This window comes from Carlito syrichta, unplaced genomic scaffold (assembly GCF_000164805.1).
Source record: "Carlito syrichta isolate Samal-C Ts95f unplaced genomic scaffold, Tarsius_syrichta-2.0.1 Scaffold304612, whole genome shotgun sequence".
Classification (NCBI taxonomy): Eukaryota; Metazoa; Chordata; class Mammalia; order Primates; family Tarsiidae; genus Carlito; species Carlito syrichta.
In genome coordinates this window covers 1001721-1020670 of record NW_007248708.1, presented here as the reverse complement: position 1 = coordinate 1020670, position 18950 = coordinate 1001721, and the positions used below count along the sequence as shown (strand labels likewise).

Below are 18950 nucleotides of genomic sequence, written 5' to 3'. Positions count from 1 at the left end.
ATATAGCAGCAGGCAGCAGTGGCTAGTAGACTGAATATTGTATGGCAAAAGGTACTGAAAAAATTAATTGAAATGAGAACCCATATCCAAGTTCACCACTTGAATATGAGATTCCTGGTATACAAGGAATCTGCAAATTTGCTGTTACTGATTGCTTTCTATGGCCCCAATTCATTGATAGCATGCAAGATAATGGTTAATATAAGCAAAAAATAAAAATAACAAATAAAAATAATATCTAGGAAAGTAAAATAAAATAGTGTAATCTATGTGTAGAATATCATTTTAGATTCATCAATGGGTTAAATTTTCTGAGAAAAAAGAATCAGTGAATTTGAATCTGGGCCAAAAGAAACTTCCCTAAATGAAGTGCAAAGAAAAAAAAAAGCAGAATATCCTAGAGTGTGGGAAAATGTCAAAATGTACACATTTAAAGGAAATAAAATCAGTATGTCAAAGAGATATTTGAGCTCCCATGTTTATTTCAGCACTATTTACAATAGCCAAGAAATGGATATATTATAAGTGTACATCAGTGGATGAATGACTAAAGAAAATGTGTACATATGATGCAGTTTTTTGGGGTTTTTTGGGGGGGGTTCTTGTCCTGCGAGTTGGTGAGCTGGGCCCCCAAGGGATGTTTCAGTTCCTGAAGCTGCACTGCCAGCCCAGTATCCACGTGGTGGCCAGGGACATGATAGCATGTGATAGGGAAACACGGTGGCACCTGAGAACTTGAGGATGCCAACCGCTGCAGAACTCCTTAGTTTGTGGGTCAGTGAGGCTAAGTCCCAATAAGTGTATATAACTATATAACTCTGCCGGTCCAGTGGGCAGCCTGAGGAGTGTTCACAGCTCTTCTGGTTTGGTGGGCTGGTGAGCCAGCCCCTAAGTAGTGTTCACAGCTCCATTGGCTTGGTGGGCCGGCAATCCAGGCCCTCAAGGATTGCTGAAACTCTGATATGGGAGGTCCAGCTTTTCCAGTCTGGCGTGTTTAGTTCTCCTAGTTCAGCAGCGGTTCTAGTTCAGCAGTTCTGGGTTCTTGTTTAATGTCCAGGAAGAATGAGTGACCAGTACACCAGAGAATGAGTAAGTAGGAATTTATTAGAATATAGAAAAGCTCCCAGCAGTGGGAGGGGACCTGAAGAGGGTCTCCAACAATGCCTCTGCAGTCAGGAGTTTATGTAGTCTTGGGAGTGTGCTGATAGGTTGGTGGTAGCACCAATCAGAGAGAGGTATATGGTATGGGATTGAAATGCACCAATCAGAAGAAGGTTAGTAAGGACCAATCAAAAACAAGTGTTCAAAAGGGGTGGTTAACAGACCTGGAAACTGGTGTTCTCACTCCAGTCCCTGGGCCTTGCAGCAGGAGTTTTCATGGGGATCCACCCTAATCTGCCTATTTGCTTCTTTGTTTCTCCTCTCTCATATAGACTCAATAAAACACTTTTCAGCCTTAAACAAGATAAAAATTATTTCATTTGTGATAACATGACTGAAACAGAACATTACATCAAGTGAAAAATGGCAAGCACTGCATGTTCTCATTCATATGTGAGTTGGTCTTACAGAGTAGATAGTAGGAGAACAGTGATTATAAGGAGATGGAGCCGGAGAGGTGATGAATGGGAAGAAATTGGCCAACAGACACAAAGTTACAGTTAGATAAGTTCTGGTGTTCTACTGCATGATAAGGTGATTGCACTTAACAATAATGTATGTTCCAAAATAGCTAGAAGAGAAAATTCTGAATGCTCTTAACACAAAGAAATGATAAATATTTGAAGTGAGGAATATGCTAATTACTCTCTTTTGATCATTATATAAAATACAAATGTATTGAAATATCATATCGCACCCCATAAATAAGCACAGTTATTATCTGTCAACCAAAAAATAAATTAAGCCTTTAAAAATGTATAAGTTAAATCTGAATACCAGAATGAGAATAGAAAATGAAGCAGAAAAAATATGTAAAATCATGGGTAAGAACCTTTCAAAATTGATGACAGTTATCAAATCAGTTACAGGAATCTCAGAGAAGACAAAGTAAAATAAATATTTTTTTTTTTTTTGAGTTGGAGTCTCACTCTGTCGCCCAGACTGGAGTGCAGTGGCCGCTCCCGGCCACCGCAGCCTCGACCTGCTGGGCTCCGGCGATCCTTCCGCCTCAGTCTTCCGAGTAGCCGGAATTACAGGCATGCGCTGCCACGCCCAGCTGATTATTTGATTTATTGTAGAGATGAGGTCTCGTTACCCAGGCGGGTCTCGAACCCTCGGGCTCAGGCAATCCACTCACCTCAGCCTCCCAAAGGTGCAGGAATTACAGGCTGAGCCACCGAGCCCAGCAATACTTAGTATTATTTAAGAATGTTATTTACAAAGGAACTATATAAAATACTGAAATAAAACAAGAGAATACAAAAATGTAAGCCCTTGGCAATGAATAGAAAAGTATCGTTAACATAGTTGTTAATATAACTATATGATTTATCACTTTGTGAAGAATCTAAATGTAGCAATTAAAAGATGGAGATTATACCTGAAGGAACTCAAATCATTCTACAAAAAAGATACCTGCACACATATGTTTGTTGCAGCTCTATTCACAATAGCAAAAACATGAGACCAACCATGCTGCCCATCGAAGTTGGACTGGATGAAGAAAATGTGGTACATATACACAATGGAATATTATGAAACCATAAAGAAGGACAAACATATAGACTTCGCAGCAACTTGGATGGATCTAGAGTTGATCATACTCAGTGATCTATCACAGAAACAATGAACAGAGTACCATATGTTCTCATTCATAAGTGGATCCTGAACAATTATAATACTATAAGAAAGGGATTGGCAGTAGTGGGAAATTGTCAGGAGAGGGGTGGTGTGTTTGGCAGTTGAGGGAAACTGCTAGGGGAGGAAAGGGCACACTTCATCAACAAGAGTACCTGCGTAATCTGCTGTATACCTAACCCTGAATTGTACCCCACATCTTTACAATAAGAGAAAGATAGAGATTATAGGAGTAGATTTTTAAAATATTCAACTTTATGTTGTCTATTTATACAAATATTTTTAATACAAAGTTTCAGATAAGTTTAAATGAAGGAAATGAAGAAAATCATACCATACTAAAATAATTTTTTAAGAAACAGTCTTCAGAACAAGAAATTATTAGCAATGAAGAGAGGTCTAACATAATGATAAAAGTGTTAATTCTCCAAGAAGACATAACAATCCTAAATGCGTCTACATCTAACTATAGGGTTAAAATACATTTTAAAAAATTAAGAGAAGTTGAAGAAATAAACAAACCCACTATTATAGTGGGGTTGTCTCAAAATACTCCCATTAATAAGGCTGAAGATGACATAAGCACCATTATGGATTCGCATTACCTATGTTATCTTTATGGAATCCTCCATTGAATAAGAGAAAAACATACATTTTAATCAAACTCACATGAAACATCCATCAAATTAGACTACACTGTGGGCCATAAATTACATCTAAAATTTAAAATAATAGAAACCTTGAAGAGTATGTTCTTAAACCACAGCATATTAAACTGCAAATCAATAAAAGAAGCACAGATGAAAAACTCACATACATCTGGAGATTAATCAACTCAAATCTAAGTAACATATGGACCAAAAAAAAAAAGAAGTAGAATAATTTTAAGCTATTTTGAACTAAATGTAAATAAAAATAAAATTAATTAAAGTTTGTGTGATGCAACAAAATCAATACTTAGAAGGCAATATGTTGTATTAACTACATAATTATAATGTAGAAACCCACAAAACTAAATAATCTGAATTAGGACACTAGAAGAAAAATAGCAATTTAAAACACAAACAAGAAGTAAAGAGATGATAAGGATTAAAGTAGAAATCAATGAAATTAACAATAGAAAAATAATTTTAAAAATCATCACAACCAAAGGTGACTTATTGAAATAATCAATAATAACGATCAACATGTACAGTAAAATACAGTTTTATAATCTATGGAGCCACCATTATAACTGTGGTCCAACATTGACTGAAACACCTTTATATGATTCATGACTAAGTTCAAACAGCTAAAGCAAAACATAAAGAACTAAAATAAATCATACAAATTATGCATAAACAAAACTAGTACTTCAGAAAAGCACTGTTTTGTGAGTAACATAAAAATACTATAGAACTAGAAAAAATTACTTAAAAAAATAAACAAATTCTAGAACTGAAAATGTAATCAAAATTTTTAAACATCAAGAACAGATTTGACAAGCAAATGATAAAATTAGAGAGCTAAAATATAGGACACTTGAAATTAACATGTGTGAGCAAATATAAAAGCTAGTATTATTGTATTTTTAAATTGCAACTTTACCTATTATTTCTTAAATGATTTCAAAGAGAAGCATAAAAATAGTTATGAGCACGACATGTATAAAAATGTAATTGATAAGAGAAATTACATAAAGGAAATAAAGTTATATAGGAGCAGAGTATTTCAAACCACATTGTGATAAATTTTAAGTTGTTAAATGTAATACCTGTCATAACCAAAATCTCTACAAAATGTCCATGCACAGAAGGATAAGAGAAGGAAATTAAATAGTTCTCTATAAAACAATAAGCTGAAAACAAAAAAGGCAATAATAAAGGTAATTAAAGGACCCCCCGAAAAACCCAGAATTTATTTATAAAAAATTGTGTATTTATTCTTACATGTTTAAACCAGCGGGGCTCGGTTGTAATCCCGTGCTCAGTCTGTAATCCCACGCTTTGGGAGGCTGAGGTGAGTGTAATACCTGAGCCCGCAGGTTTGAGACCTGCCTGGGGCAACTTGGCGAGACTTCATCTCTACAATAAATCAAAAAATTAGCCGGGTGTGGTAGCACACGCCTGTAGTTCCAGCTACTTGGAAGGCTGAGGTGGAAGGATCGCTGGAGCCCAGCAGATCAAGCCTGCGGTGGCCAGGAGTGTGTCACTGCACTCCAGTCTGGGTTACAGAGTAAGACTCCAACTCAAAATAAATAAATAAATAAATAATAAACCAGTCACCTTCAAAATACACTCTGTTTTACCTAACACCTCAATGGACACACTTTTTTCCACTACTCAAAACAGTTTTTGAACTCATCAATGTCGATGCATTTTAGTGCTTTTGCAAGTTTTTGTTTTACCTCTTCCACATTGACAAAACATTTTCCTTTGAGGACTTTTTTCATCCAGAGGCAAAAAAAGGCACTTAGGGCGAGATGAGCTGAATAGATAGGGTGGGGCACTAGGGCCATGCCATTTTTGGTCAAAAACAGCTGAACACTCGCAGAGGATGGGCAGGTACATTCTTAAATCACCCATTAGGAAATGAGGACAAACATGTTGAAAGAATCTTAAAAAAAAAAAATCATTGATGCCTAATGCAGCCTTTCACAAAGCTAGGTGGTACACAAATACCGATGGGTTCCTAGAACACTTTCTTAGCAGAGGAAGCCTGTATTAGAAGACAACTGCCCTTGTAGTAAACATAATTTCAGGTTTTGGGGGTTACTCCCTCATACATAAACGTGTGTGTGTGTGCGAGTATGTGTGTGTCCACAGAAAAATTTAAAAAATTTTAAAATTAAAGTTATACAAAGCATCCCAATGGTATGAAACTACAGGTAAGTCAATCTATAATATTCTTTTATTCAAAATATTTAAGTTTTCATTTTTGGTATATTTTGACTTTGTCCTAATATCTCAAATTTAGACAGTGTTTCTGGTTTAACTTTTAGATAATAAATGCTTCAAAACTTAGAAAGCCACATGTATCTCATTAATGTCTGACAAATGTCAAATTCATTTACATTCAGAGAGTTAATGATGTGCTTCTAGATGTTTCCTTGTAAGTTACTATTTTCTACCTAACCTTAGAACACTTAGACAGTTTTATTACTTTGTGAATTGTATTTTACCACAATAACTCTATAAATGCAATCCACTTAGAGTAATAACCAGCCCATATTTTTAGGTATTTTATTAGGATAAAGCTAAATAGCTGGAAAAAATACAACAGCTTAAATAAAAGTGAAGTTTATCTAATGCACATGTAAACTTAAAAGCTCAAAGAGCTTTGCTCTGCAATTTAAAAAAATAATCCATTTTTTTTTTTCCATCTTAGTCCTTCATCGATTCCATGGATGTTGTCTTCATCAGCATGATTGGTCGCACCTCCACCACATCAGCATATCAGTCTGCAGGAAAGGAAAAGGGAGGAAGACTCGGGTAAAAAAAAATATCTCCTTTTACAAAATGTACTCTTCATTTCTGTTTATATTTATTGGTGATAACTCAAGTATAGTTCCATACATGGCAATATGTGAGAGGATGAGAAAAAGGGTTCACAGCCTTGCAGCCATGTGTCCAGACAAAAGTGAAAAATAGATTTGGGCGGACAACTAGCACACTATTAGAGTTCTTCTTACAGCCACCAATTATCAGTGCACACTCTTTTAAAAAAGAATTTAAACTCATTCTCCCCTCTAAGGACAAAAGCCAAGGTTTTATCCTAGTGCTGCCTTCATACCAAAGCTCAGAATCTGTAGCGAGTGGACATCCTCCTCTATTAGGTCCAGTCATGGGTCCTAAAACCTGGCAACATAGAAACTAATAGAAAAAGTATCTGTCCCTCATATCCACCCTCAAAGTACACAGGTATATTCAGGTATGACCCAACATTTAAGGAGGCGAAAGCAATATTACAAATGTATACTTACTTGCTAGATATTTACACTAGGGTTTGAATGTTTACTGTCAACCAAAATTCACAGATTTAAACCTAATGCCCAAAGTGATGGTATTCAGAGGTAGGGTTTTTGGGAGGTGACCAGAAAATGAGGAGGGAGCCCTCTTGAATAGCATGAGTGTTCTTACAAAGTGACTGCAAAGAGCTGGCTAGCCACTTCCATCATGTGAGGAGAGAGTGAGATGGTGCAACTATGAGAAACCAGGCCCTCACTAAACACCTTCATTGTGAAGTCCCTGCCTCCGGAGCTGTGAGATATAAATTTCCAATGTTTATGAGCTAGTTTATTTTATTTTGTGATGTAAGACAAAGTAAATATTTTTAAATTATAGATCAGTCAAATGGACATTAAATAAAATACTATTTATCCACTTTGACAAATTCAGAATTCTTAGATTTTGTCTGTCTGTTTTTCCATCATAGATTATGACAAAACTGGGAGAGATGCCCAGCTCCTTATCCTTAGCTATGTCCCTTTTTACTATTCACTTTCCTTTCTTATGGTCAATTGTGTTACATTTCTAAATGTAGTTTAGACATTTCAGGCTGCAAGTCTAAACTACATTTACACCTTCCTGGAACTGCTGCCCCTTAACCAGGTCTTGGGTTTAAACTAAGTCCAACAGTGGAACCAGCAACACTCAGGAAAATGACTTGAGTAGAAGGTCTCTGAAAAACCTGGAAACCAATTAGGGGGTATTTGAGCAGGAAACTCTGGACAAACAGCTATCGAGACCATGGTCTAGAAGTGGAAGATGGACTCCAATGAGACATCACTGTTTCCTGGCCTGTGCAACTCTCACCTTGAGGATCAGTATAAGACTGAGGACTGAGGTAAGAAAAAAATTATGTTTGTCAAAAATAGTTTCCAAAGCAGCAGCTCCTTGTGCCTAGGTCTAAAGTTCCTTATGGGAAAAACTGTGATCGTGGAACAGGAACAAAATTACTATAGTTAGAAATAATTCATTCAGAAAATAGAATGAGAAATAGGTCAATCAGCCCACAATAATGTCCGTGATATATTTCTGTGAAATGATAAAGGGTGACTTTGTTTAAAGTTGAATCAATTAATTGGTCAGATTCAGATTCTAGTCTGTGAAAAAAACCATCTGGTTCTCTGACTTTCTTGACACACGGTTTGGCCTCCTGGGAGGCACATCATTGTCTTCCTTAACCTATGTGGCCACACGTGAGGAAGGAATCTATGTCCTTCTTGGAGATTTCACAGTTTCACAAGCTACTTTATGAAGGTACAGTTCTGGGAGCTTGAGGACTCTTTTGGCGATAAGCAAACAAATATTTTAAGTCAATCTTGTGATTTCTTGGTAATTATTTTCTCAAAAATGTATTAGACTATTGTCTATTTGATTCCCTTCAGTACCAGTATGGAAGAAACAAATCACAGTGTTCTCTTATGGGCACGATTCTTAAGCCTGCCTTATAATTTTCTTCCACTTGCCCGTTTCTTCTTAACTTATTTTAGAGGTGGTAACTTGAAGGTTTCCAACACAATACAGGCAAGTGAAAGACAGCACTCTTCATCTAATTGGCTACAAATATAAATCCTTTTGGGGGCTGAGAAATCTTTATGTATGTGTATATATATATATATATATATGTATATATATGTGTGTGTGCGTGTCTGTGTATATATATATATAATTTTAAAGTTGTGAGGTACAGTTAAGGGTTAGGTATACAAATATTCATTGTGCAGATACCCTTGCTGATGAGGAGTGCCTCCTTTCCCCAGACAGATATTGACTGCCATTAATCCCACCTCCCTTTCCTTCCCTGCCCCCTCCCCATAGTTTCCCACCACTGTCAATCCTTTTCTTATAGTATGATGGTAGTTGTTCAAGGTCCACTTATGTGTGAGAACATGTGATTCTCAGATCTTTGTTTCTGTGAGAGATCACTCAGTATTATAAATTCTAATTCCATTCAGATTGCTGTGAAATTCATGATTTTGTCCTTTTTTATGACTGTGTAATATTCCATTGTGTATATGTACCACATTTTTTAAATCCAGTCCTCTTTTGATGGACAGCATGGTTAGTTCCATGATCTTGCTATTGTGAACAATGCTGCGATAAACGTACATGTGCAGGTATCTTTTTTATATAGTGATTTGAGTTCTTCAGAGTATATTCCCAGTAGGAGAATTATGGGGTCATATGGAAGGTCAATTTTTAGAGCTTTTAGGAATTGCCACACCGATTTCCCTGAAAGCTGTACTAGTTTACAATCCTACCAACAGTGTAGAAGTGTTCCCTTTTCACCACATCCTCTCTGGCATCTGTTATTTTTGGAGTTATTGATAATGGACATTCTGACTGGAGTTAGGCAGTATCTCAATGTAGTTTTAATTTGCATCTCCTTGAGGTCTAGAGAGGTTGAACATTTCTTCATGTATCTATTGGCTGCTTGTATGCCTTCTTTTAAGAAGTGTCTGTTCATATCTTTTGCTCACTTTGTAACGGGGTTGTTTGTTTTTTCTTTTCAACACATTTGAATTCCTTGTAGATCCTTGCTATTAGGCCTTTGTCAGACATGGAGTTGGCAAATACTTTTTCCCAGTCTGTGGGCTGTCTCCCTGCTCTCTTGATGGTTTCTTTGGCTTTGAAGAAGCTTGTTAGTTTAATGAGGTCCCACTTGTCTATCTTATCTCTTATGGCCCGTGTGTTTTGGGTTTTGTTCAGGAATTGGATGCCAGTTCCAATTTCCATAAGGGTGTGTCCTGCATTTTCTAAAATTCTTATGGTTTGAGGTTTTACATTTAGGTCTCTGATCCCTTTAGAGCTAATTTTTGTGTATGGGGATAGATAGGGGTCTTGTTTGAATCTTCTGCATGTGATCAGCCGGTTTTCCCACCACCATTTACTAAATAGGCTCTCCTCTCCCCAGTGGTGGGTGATGGAAGCTTTGTCGAAGATGAGTTGGTTGAGAAATTGAGTCTTTGCTTCTGGAATCTCAATTCCATTCCATTGGTCTATATGTCTGTTCTTGTATCAATACTAGGCTGTTTTGATTATTGTAGCTTTATAGTAAAGTTTAAAGTCTGGTAGTGTGATACTTCCTGCTTTGTTTTTTGCTGAGGATTGTTCTGGCTATTCTTGGTCATTTGTGTTTCCATATGAATTCCTGTATTGTTTTTTCTAGATCTGAGAACAATGTTGCTGGTAATTTCATGGGTATTGCATTAAATCTGTAGATTGCCTTAGGTAAGATGGACATCTTCACAATGTTGATTCTTCCAAATCATGAGCATGGAATATTTTTCCACTTGTTTGTGTCATCTTTGATTTCTTTGAACAGTGTTTTATAGTTTTCATTGTAAAGGTCTTTCACGTTTCTGGTTAGGAAGATGCCAAGGTATTTCTTTGTGTGTGTGTGTGTGGCTATTGTGAATGGGATTGTGCTTTGTATTTAATTTTATGTTTGTTTATTACTGGTGTAAAGAAATGCAATTGTCTTTTGAACTTTTATTTTATACCCTGAGACGTTGCCAAAGTCCTTTATCAATACAAGGAGGTTTTCAATAGATTCTCTTGGGTTTTCAAGGTATATAATCATGTCGTCTGCAAAGAGAGATAACTTGACTTCCTCTTTTCCTATTTGGACACCTGATCACCTTCTCTTTTCTGATTGCTTTAGCCAGGACATCCAATACTATATTGAACAGGAGGGGAGAGAGTGGGCATCCTTGTCTTGTTCCAGTTTTCAGGGGAAATGGTTCCGATTTTTGTCTGTTTAGGAGTATGCTGGTTGTGGGTTTCTCGTACATGGCTTTTACTATTTTGAGGTATGTTCCACATATGCTGAGATGTTCGAGAGTTTTTATCAAGAAGGGGTGCTGGATTTTATCAAAAGCTTTCCTGTATCTAATAATATAATCACATGGTTTTTGCTTTGACATCTATTGATGTATTTAATTACATTTATGGGCTTACAATATTGAACCAGCCTTGTGTCCCAGGGATGAAGCCTACTTAGTCATGATGGATGATTTTTGAGATGTGTTGTTGAATCTGATTTGCTAGGATCTTGTTGAGAATTTTAGCATCTATGTTCATCAAAGATATTGGCCTGTAGTTCTCTTTCTTTGTTGAGTCTTTACCTGGTTTGGGTATCAATGTGATGTTAGCTTCATAAAATGATTTGGTGAGAGTACCATCTTACTCAATTGACTGGAATACTTTCAGTAGGATTGGTATCAGTTATTCCTTAAATGTCTTATAGAATTCTGCTGGAAAGCCATCTGGTCCAGGGCTTCTTTTGTAGGTAGTTTTCTTATTATATAGCCAATTTCCTTGATTGTTATTGGTCTATTTAGTTTCTCAATTTTTTCATGTTTCAACTTAGGCAGGTTGTGTGATGACAGAAAGTCCTCCATTTCCTTAAGGTTTTCAAGTTTGTTTCCATACAAGTGTACATAGTAGTCTCTAATGATCTTTTGTATTTCTTCAGGGTCAGGTGTGACTTCATCTTTTGTGTTTCTGATGGTGTTTATTGGGCTTTTTCTCTCTTTTTCTTGGTCAGTCTAGCTAGGGGACCATCGATCTTGTTTATCCTTTCAATGAACCAGTTTTTTGTTTCATTGATTTTTTTGTATTATCTTTTTGTCTTCTATGTCCTGGATTTGGGCTTTTATTTTGGTGATATGGATTCTTCTGCTGAAGTTAGGGTTTTTGTGGTCTTGCTTTTCCAGCTTCCTTAGGTGACTTATTAGGCTGTTAATTTGTGATCCTTCCATTTTCTTCATGTGCATTTGTAGAGATATGAATTCCCCTCTTATTACAGTTTTCATGGCATCCCAGAGATTTTGTTAAGATGTTTCTTGATTTTCATTTGTTTCCAGGTATCTTTTAATCTCCGTTTTGATTTCATCATTGACCCAGGAGTTGTTTACCATCATGATGTTTAGTGTCCCTGTCTTTGTGGGTTTGGGGGTAACCGTGTTGGTGTTGATGTTTATTTTTATTCCACTGTGATCTGAGAAGATGCATGGCAAGATTTTGATCTTTTGAAATTTGTTTATGCTTGATATATGGTCAAGTATGTGACTGATATTAGAGTATGTTCCATACGGTGATGAGTAGATTGTAAATTCTATGGTCATTGGGTGGAGTGTTCTGTAGGAATCAATTAAGTCCATTTGTTCAACAGTCACATTGAGGTTCTGGATCTCGTTGCTGATTTTTTTATCCTGATGATCCTTCTAGGGTTATGAATGCGATATTAAAGTCCCCAACTATGACAGTGTTAGAGTCAATATCTTTTTTGAGTTTACCTGGAAGCTACTTTATGAAAGTTGGCACTCCTGTGTTGAGTTCATATATGTTTATGACGGATATTTCTTGTTGATGGATTGAACCTTTTATCATTATGTAGTGGCCTTCTGTATCCTTTTTAAAATTTTGAAGCTTAAAGGGTATTTTGTCTGAGATTAAGATTGCGATTCCTGCTTTCTTTTTTGCTCCATTCACCTGAAATTTTGTTTCCCATCCTCTTACTTTGAGTCTGTGAGTGTCCTTTCTAGTGAGATGGATCTATTGGAGACAATATATTGTTGCCTGGTGATATTTTATCCATTTTGCCCTTCTATGTCTTTTCAGTGGTGCATTTAGTCCATTCACATTCAGGCTAATTATTGAAATGTGAGAGTTGATCCCTATCATAAGGTTCTTATAGGGTTGTTGTTGTTCCTGTTTGTTTGTTGTCTTTCTTTTGGTTTTCGGGCTGGTTCTTGTTTGTCTTTAATCTTTTTCCTGTACTCTTGTGAATAACTTTTTTTTTTTCCTTTTCTTCGGTGTTTAATGCCTTCTTAAATGTTTCTTGTAGAGGTGGTCTGATGGCAGCGTAAGTTCTTAGGGATTGGATATCCGGGAAAGATTTTAATTTTCCCTCAATGATGAAGCTTACCTTGGCTGGGTACGTTATTCTTGGTTGAAATTGTTTATCTTTTAGAACTTTGAAGATGGGGCTCCAAGCTCTCCTAGTCTGGAGGGTTTCTGTAGATAAATCTACGGCTATTCTGATTGGTCTTCCATGATAGGTAATCTAACCTTTATCTCTTGCTGACTTTAGGATTTTTTCTTTTATACCTACTTTGTTTAGGCAAATTATTTTGTGTCTGGGAGTTGGTCTTCTCATTTGCTCTCTTGCAGGGGTTTTCTGAATCTCTTGTGTTTGAATTTTCACATCACTGATGAGATGAGAATATTTGTTCCATGGTGGTCTCTGTCTCTCTTTCTGCGTCAGGAAGTCCAATTACTCTTAGGTTCAGTTTCTTGAAGTAATTGTTCATCTCTTGAAGGTTTTGTTCTGTCTTTTTAAGCTTCTTTTCTATGTTTTTGACAGTTTGGGTTAGTTTTATATTTTGGTCCTCAAGCTCTGAGATTCTTTCTTCTGCTTGGCTAATTCTGCTTTCCATGCTTCTCAGTTTGTTATTTATTTCATTCACAGTATTCTTTACCACTGTTATCTCAGTTATCAACTATTTCCTGTTTCCTCTTGTCTCTCAATTCTTTTTAACCTCTTCATTAATGTCTTAATATCTGGGTTTGTAGTTTCAGACCAGTCATTCTGGGGGCTCTTCATTGTTTGCATTCTGAAGTCTGTTTCCTCAGTGTCTGACCTCCCAGGGGACTGTGAGAGACCCATATTCTTCTTTTGATTTTTCTTCATTTGTGTAGATTTTTCTCTCCCCCTTTCCCTCCCCATCTTTAATTTTTTTTTCAGGGAAGGTTGGGTTTCTTTTACTTCTTTCTGTTCAATCTCCTATTCTTCCTTATGATGGTCCTCTGGTTTTGTTCACTTTTGAGGCTGGATTGTGAGTTAGGGGCTGTACTTTTTGCAGTTTTGAGGTTTAATTGAGGAGGAAGCTGTGATTCGGAATCTATCTGCAGATCCCAGTATCCACAAACAGGTGTATGGGCACACTGGAACCCACTTTCCACATTGTCTTGCAATCTATCCATGCAGTGGGGTTAGGTTTGCTCCCTGGAACAAAAGGAGGTTAGGAAAAGGAAAACAATGGAAGAAGCGGGGGTCAAGAGGAAGTTGGAGAGAGAGAAGAGTAAGAGGGAAAACAAACATACATACCAACTAATGAATGAAAAGAGACACAAGGCCAGAAAAGAGTAAAAAACAAACAAAATTCCCTAAAGCATATTGGTAATCACACAAAGACAGTCCAATAAAATCATGCCTTTTGATGTTTTTTCCCCAACACAAACAGGTAGTCTAAATCAAAAAGCAAACAAAAGTGAACAAAACAAACAGTCAAAACAATAAAATCAAAAATCAAAATAAGAAACCAGACTAGCTCTGGAGTCTTTCCTGAGTGTCTAAAATCCCTTCAGCTCTGATCTCTAACCCCTCCCCTTTGCTCTCATTACATGCAGATAGATTTACTTATGTATTGGGTCGGTTCCCTTGGCTTGCTGTCTTGCTGCCTGAGGACTGAGTTGTTTGCATCTGATTCAGCATAGGGGAGAGGGTTCTGTCTCCTGTTTTGGCAGGTTACCTTAGAAATAAGGTCGAAAGCTGGGCTCGGTGGCTCAACCTGTAATCCCATGCCTTTGGGAGGCTGAGGTGAGTGGATTGCCTGAGCCCGTGGGTTCAAGATTCACCTGGGCAGCGAGACCTCATCTCTACAATAAATTAAAAAATCAGCCGGGTGTGGTAGTGCATGCCTGTAATTCTGGCTACTTGGAAGGCTGAGGCGGAAGGATTGCCGGAGCCCAGCAGGTCGAGGCTGTGGTGACCAGGAGTGGCCACTGCACTCCAGTCTGGGTGACAAAGTGAGACTCCAACTCAAAAAAAAAAAGAAAGAAGGTGGAGGCTGCTTGGAGATGGGCAGGGCAATGCAAATCTCTGCCTGGAAAATGGCTGCAGTGGGCGGCTCCTCTTTTGCTGATCCTTTCTTTGAGCTAGTCCTTTCTCTCCACTCGTCTGGGTCTGTAGATAATCCACAATGACGGACGATGGTATGTGTCCAGCATCAGGCACTGGCAACCAGCAATATGGCTGGGTGCCACATTTGGTGTGCCACCAGCAGCTTGGGGTGGAGGAGGGAGCTGGTAATTTCTGGGCTAGAGTCAAAAGCCACAGTGTCAGCAGCTGGTAGCAAACAGCAGTAGTCCCTTGCAAAGGTCAGAGTGTGATGGAGGCTGTTTTTTGCATGGGACTGGCTATAGCAGCGAACCCCTACCTCCTCGCCATGTAGTGTAGGTGGCAGCTGGGAGGGCGCATGGAACTACTTTCAGGAGTCACCTTTTGTGGAGATTGCCACAGTTCAGCTTGTCCCATTGCCATCTTGCTGAGTCCCCCTAATCATCTCATCGAGAAATCTTAATCAGAAGACTTAATAAATGCTTTAAGAGTACTATTTTTATCTTCCTTTTGGGGGTGAATAAAAATAAATTGGATATTCCAACCCTACAAAGTCCCTTATTTCTAGACTTTTCCTTTTATTTTGTTTTTAGAAAGTCAAATATTTCAGGACGTTCTCTTAATTATATTAATTCACAGGGCATACATATTCATATTATGCATATTTTAAATTATTTCCTCAAAACTATAGGTTTAATAGCCATGTGTTGTGTTTTGCAAGTTATCAAAAACAACAGTCTGTCAACTATGATGAAATAACAACGGTCACAATCTTGCAAGACCACTACTCCAATGACACAAAGTTTAGATTCCTGGCATAGAGGCAACCCACTTGGAATACTAGTATTTGTTTTAGGTAGATGAAAATATAGGTAGCTGTAGAAAGAGTAACCAAAATAAAAGGACATGAGTAAAAGAATTTTTTTTTTTTTTTAATTTCAAAGATGTGAGGTACAATTCAGGGTTAGATACATAAGTGGTCATTGTACAGGTAAAATGCGGACTTCCCTTTGACTCCTACTTTGCCTGGTTTAAGGTTGGGTACCCTTATTGATGTTATGTGTACGCTTCCCTAACCTGGTAGGATCCCACTACTGCCAATCCCTTTCTTATAATATTATGATAAATGTTCAGGACCTGTTTATGTGTGAGTACATTTAGTACTCAGATCTTTGTTTCTGTGATAGATTACTGAGTATTATAGACTCCAAGTTGCTGCAAAGCCCATAATTTTGTTTTCCTTTATGACTGTGTAATATTCCATCGTGTATATGTTCCAGATTTTTTTTCTTAATTCAATAACTATACTTTATACATCCTTATTTTAAAGCCTTTTTAATAACTTTTTGTTATTTCTATTTATTTGTTAGCTATTTAATATATACCATGGAAATTGTTTTCTGTTGTATTAGAGAGACCTCATATCCAAACTCCTTATAAAATATTTTACTTATGTTTTTGTAATTCATATAAGTTGTATAAATTTAGATCATTTTAAAAATTAATTTTTGACTTCTGATTTCTATAAGTTGTTAGTGATTTATACATCAATTCATATTCTTATAAGTTTTCTGCTTTGTTACTTCATATCCAAGATATTGAGGTGAAAATCTGGTATCATTTTTAGGATGAGCTAGCATTTCCTCAATAATAATGTTGAGTAAGATTCTCAGTTTTGTATCCTTCTGACTAAATGTGAGGACCTATGGCATGGCCCTCTTTCTTATTGGGATTTATGAATGTATTACTTTTTGAAGCAAATTGAATATTTGGATCTAGCAATTCTACTTTATCCTCTTTTTATTTGTAACTAGGAATTGTTTCCTTTCTCATTTATTTTGAGATTACTATATATGGTAAAACATTATTATGAGAGTGTTTGTGTTTTTTCAGTGTGATGGACCTACCTCCATTAGTTCATCAACCATGTCAATAAGAATCCCCTCCCTCCCATCTGAGGGTATTCTTTCTCAAACAGGTGGCTGTAAATCTTGGCTTTCCATTCATGAACTTTATTCTTTATACGTACATCTTTATCTTTTCCAAGGATATAGGCCTCTACCATTAGTAATGTTTTGTTTTAGCAAATCTTGTATATTCATTCCAAAAATAGCATATTGTAAGATATAGTAGAAGCACTAGGCTGCAGTTGGGACTTCAAAATACACAGACTATTACAGGATGGGTAAGGGCATTCTAAACTATCTCACCCAAAATTTATTTGTTCTCATGACAGCTCTGTGTTTCCTGATGCTTTTAGAAGTTAGGTAAAAATTAGATCAAAGATCATATATATAATCACTAAGGCACAAACATTCTGCCTTAGATACATTGCCTTGTGAAATTGTTATGAGATAGAGAAATATTTTTCTATCTGTTCATAAAATGTATAGTTACCTCCATTTATTGAAATGTGATTTAACTGTATTGTTAGAGAAATATTAAGTGTATCCCCCTCTTTGTCATCTATATTTCAAGTCTGTGTCACTGGGTATAGGTACCTAAGCTTATCTTTTTCCCCCACCAATTGTAGACAAAATTGAAATTTTAAAATACTTCATGTCATTCTGCATCAAGTCATAATCCAAGATCAAATGCTATTTCATCATGTAAGGATTTTAGATACTGTAGTAAAAGCAGATGCTATAGGTCAGTGGAGCTGGAAGAAAAAATACAAGCTTATCAACTTTAATATGTTTTATAAGTTTGGGATATTGATATGAACCAAACTACTAGATTACAAGCTTTGAATGTAAAAAAAAAAAATCCACAACACTTTGCCTTCTAGATTTTAATTAATAATTTAAAAATATTAATTGAATTTTAATTAATATTTAAACATATTAAATAAATTTCAATTTCAAGTTTATATTTAAAAGTATTAATTAATGTTCAATTTTATATTATTTTAAAACTACATCAACTCTACAGAACTGAGGATTTAAACCATGCAAAGGTTATGCAGAGAAGTGAAATATTCAGAAACTTTCATAAATAAACCTGACACACTTTCAAAGTATATTTGTCTTTCTAGTAAATATTTACAAGCTATATGCTTGATCTAATCATTTATTACTTTTTCCTACATTTTTATAAAGTCTAAGTTCATATTGTTAGTATATGAAATGATGCACTTAAATTCTTCTTTATTAGTAGAAAAATACACAATGACATAAATAAAAAATAAAATATTACTTGATATTCATTTTTAATGTTACTTTTATTGTTCAATAAAAGATATTTCTTTGGGTTGAAAGCAAGCACCCTTTTTATATAATCTTATGTCTTGAATTCATTTTCATATAAACACACTTGAAGAAATCATTAAGAGAGAAAAAGCCATAACTTTAATGAAATAAAATATAAAATTAAGAATAATAAATAGCTAAAAATAATTTTCTAATGGTCCCATAATTGATGATATTATGTATGATTGCTTGGTTAAGGTAGTATTTCCTAAATACTTCTATTGTAAAATTAGTGAGTAATGATTTTTTTGAGTACTGCTACAATTTTAATCTAGTGACTTTGCATTAGTAAATTGTTTTCCTTTGTTTTTACTGTGATTAAAAAATAATGATTTTTAAAACTTTTAAAATGTCTTCAAATTTTGTGATCAATATTCTTCTATAAATAATAATTTTTTGTTGTATTATTTTTGTTTTAATATATTTACTGTTAAATGCCAACATTTTGTTATGTAATTAGTACAATTAATCTGGGAAAACTTGAGAGTCACATAAAAATATAGCTATATAATGAATTTATATCCATAATTTAAAAATATGCTGTATTAAATGGACTTCATATTTCCTTCAAAATAATCATTTTAGTTACCTTTCTAAAGACTATCTATAAAAATTATATATTAAGCGTAGCATCAGTTAGATTAATTTGGAGCAACTGCCTTTGGTTTAAATGTAAATTAAAATTAGGAAAACTTAAATTGTCACATTGATCCAAACCATCAAAAGGGAGAATTATTTTTATTGTTCCTTCCAAAAACACATGTGGTTCCAAACATAAATAGTAGAAGTGCTCAACAACAAAATGCAAGTTAAACTTTTATGAAGTACAATGGCAATATGTTGCAGTTGAAATGTAAAACTTTATTCTCAGTAGACGAGCACAAATGAATAAGAGGACACAATAATCTCTCTTCTTTTTTTTTTGAGTTGGAGTCTCACTCCGTCGCCAGACTGGAGTGCAGTGGCCGCTCCCAGCCACCGCAGCCTCGACCTGCTGGGCTCCAGCGATCCTCT

At 35.8% G+C, this 18950-nt stretch overlaps 1 long non-coding RNA gene across 1 annotated transcript in view; it reads right to left on the bottom strand.

Annotated features, from left to right (window-relative positions):
- Positions 1–6006: 6006 nt before the first annotated feature.
- LOC110595827 overlaps positions 6007–18950 on the bottom strand; it is an 18009-nt gene continuing 5065 nt past the window's right edge. The window contains exon 2 of the long non-coding RNA XR_002482102.1: positions 6007–6238. This is a non-coding gene — a long non-coding RNA (uncharacterized LOC110595827). The remainder of the gene's footprint in view (positions 6239–18950) is intronic.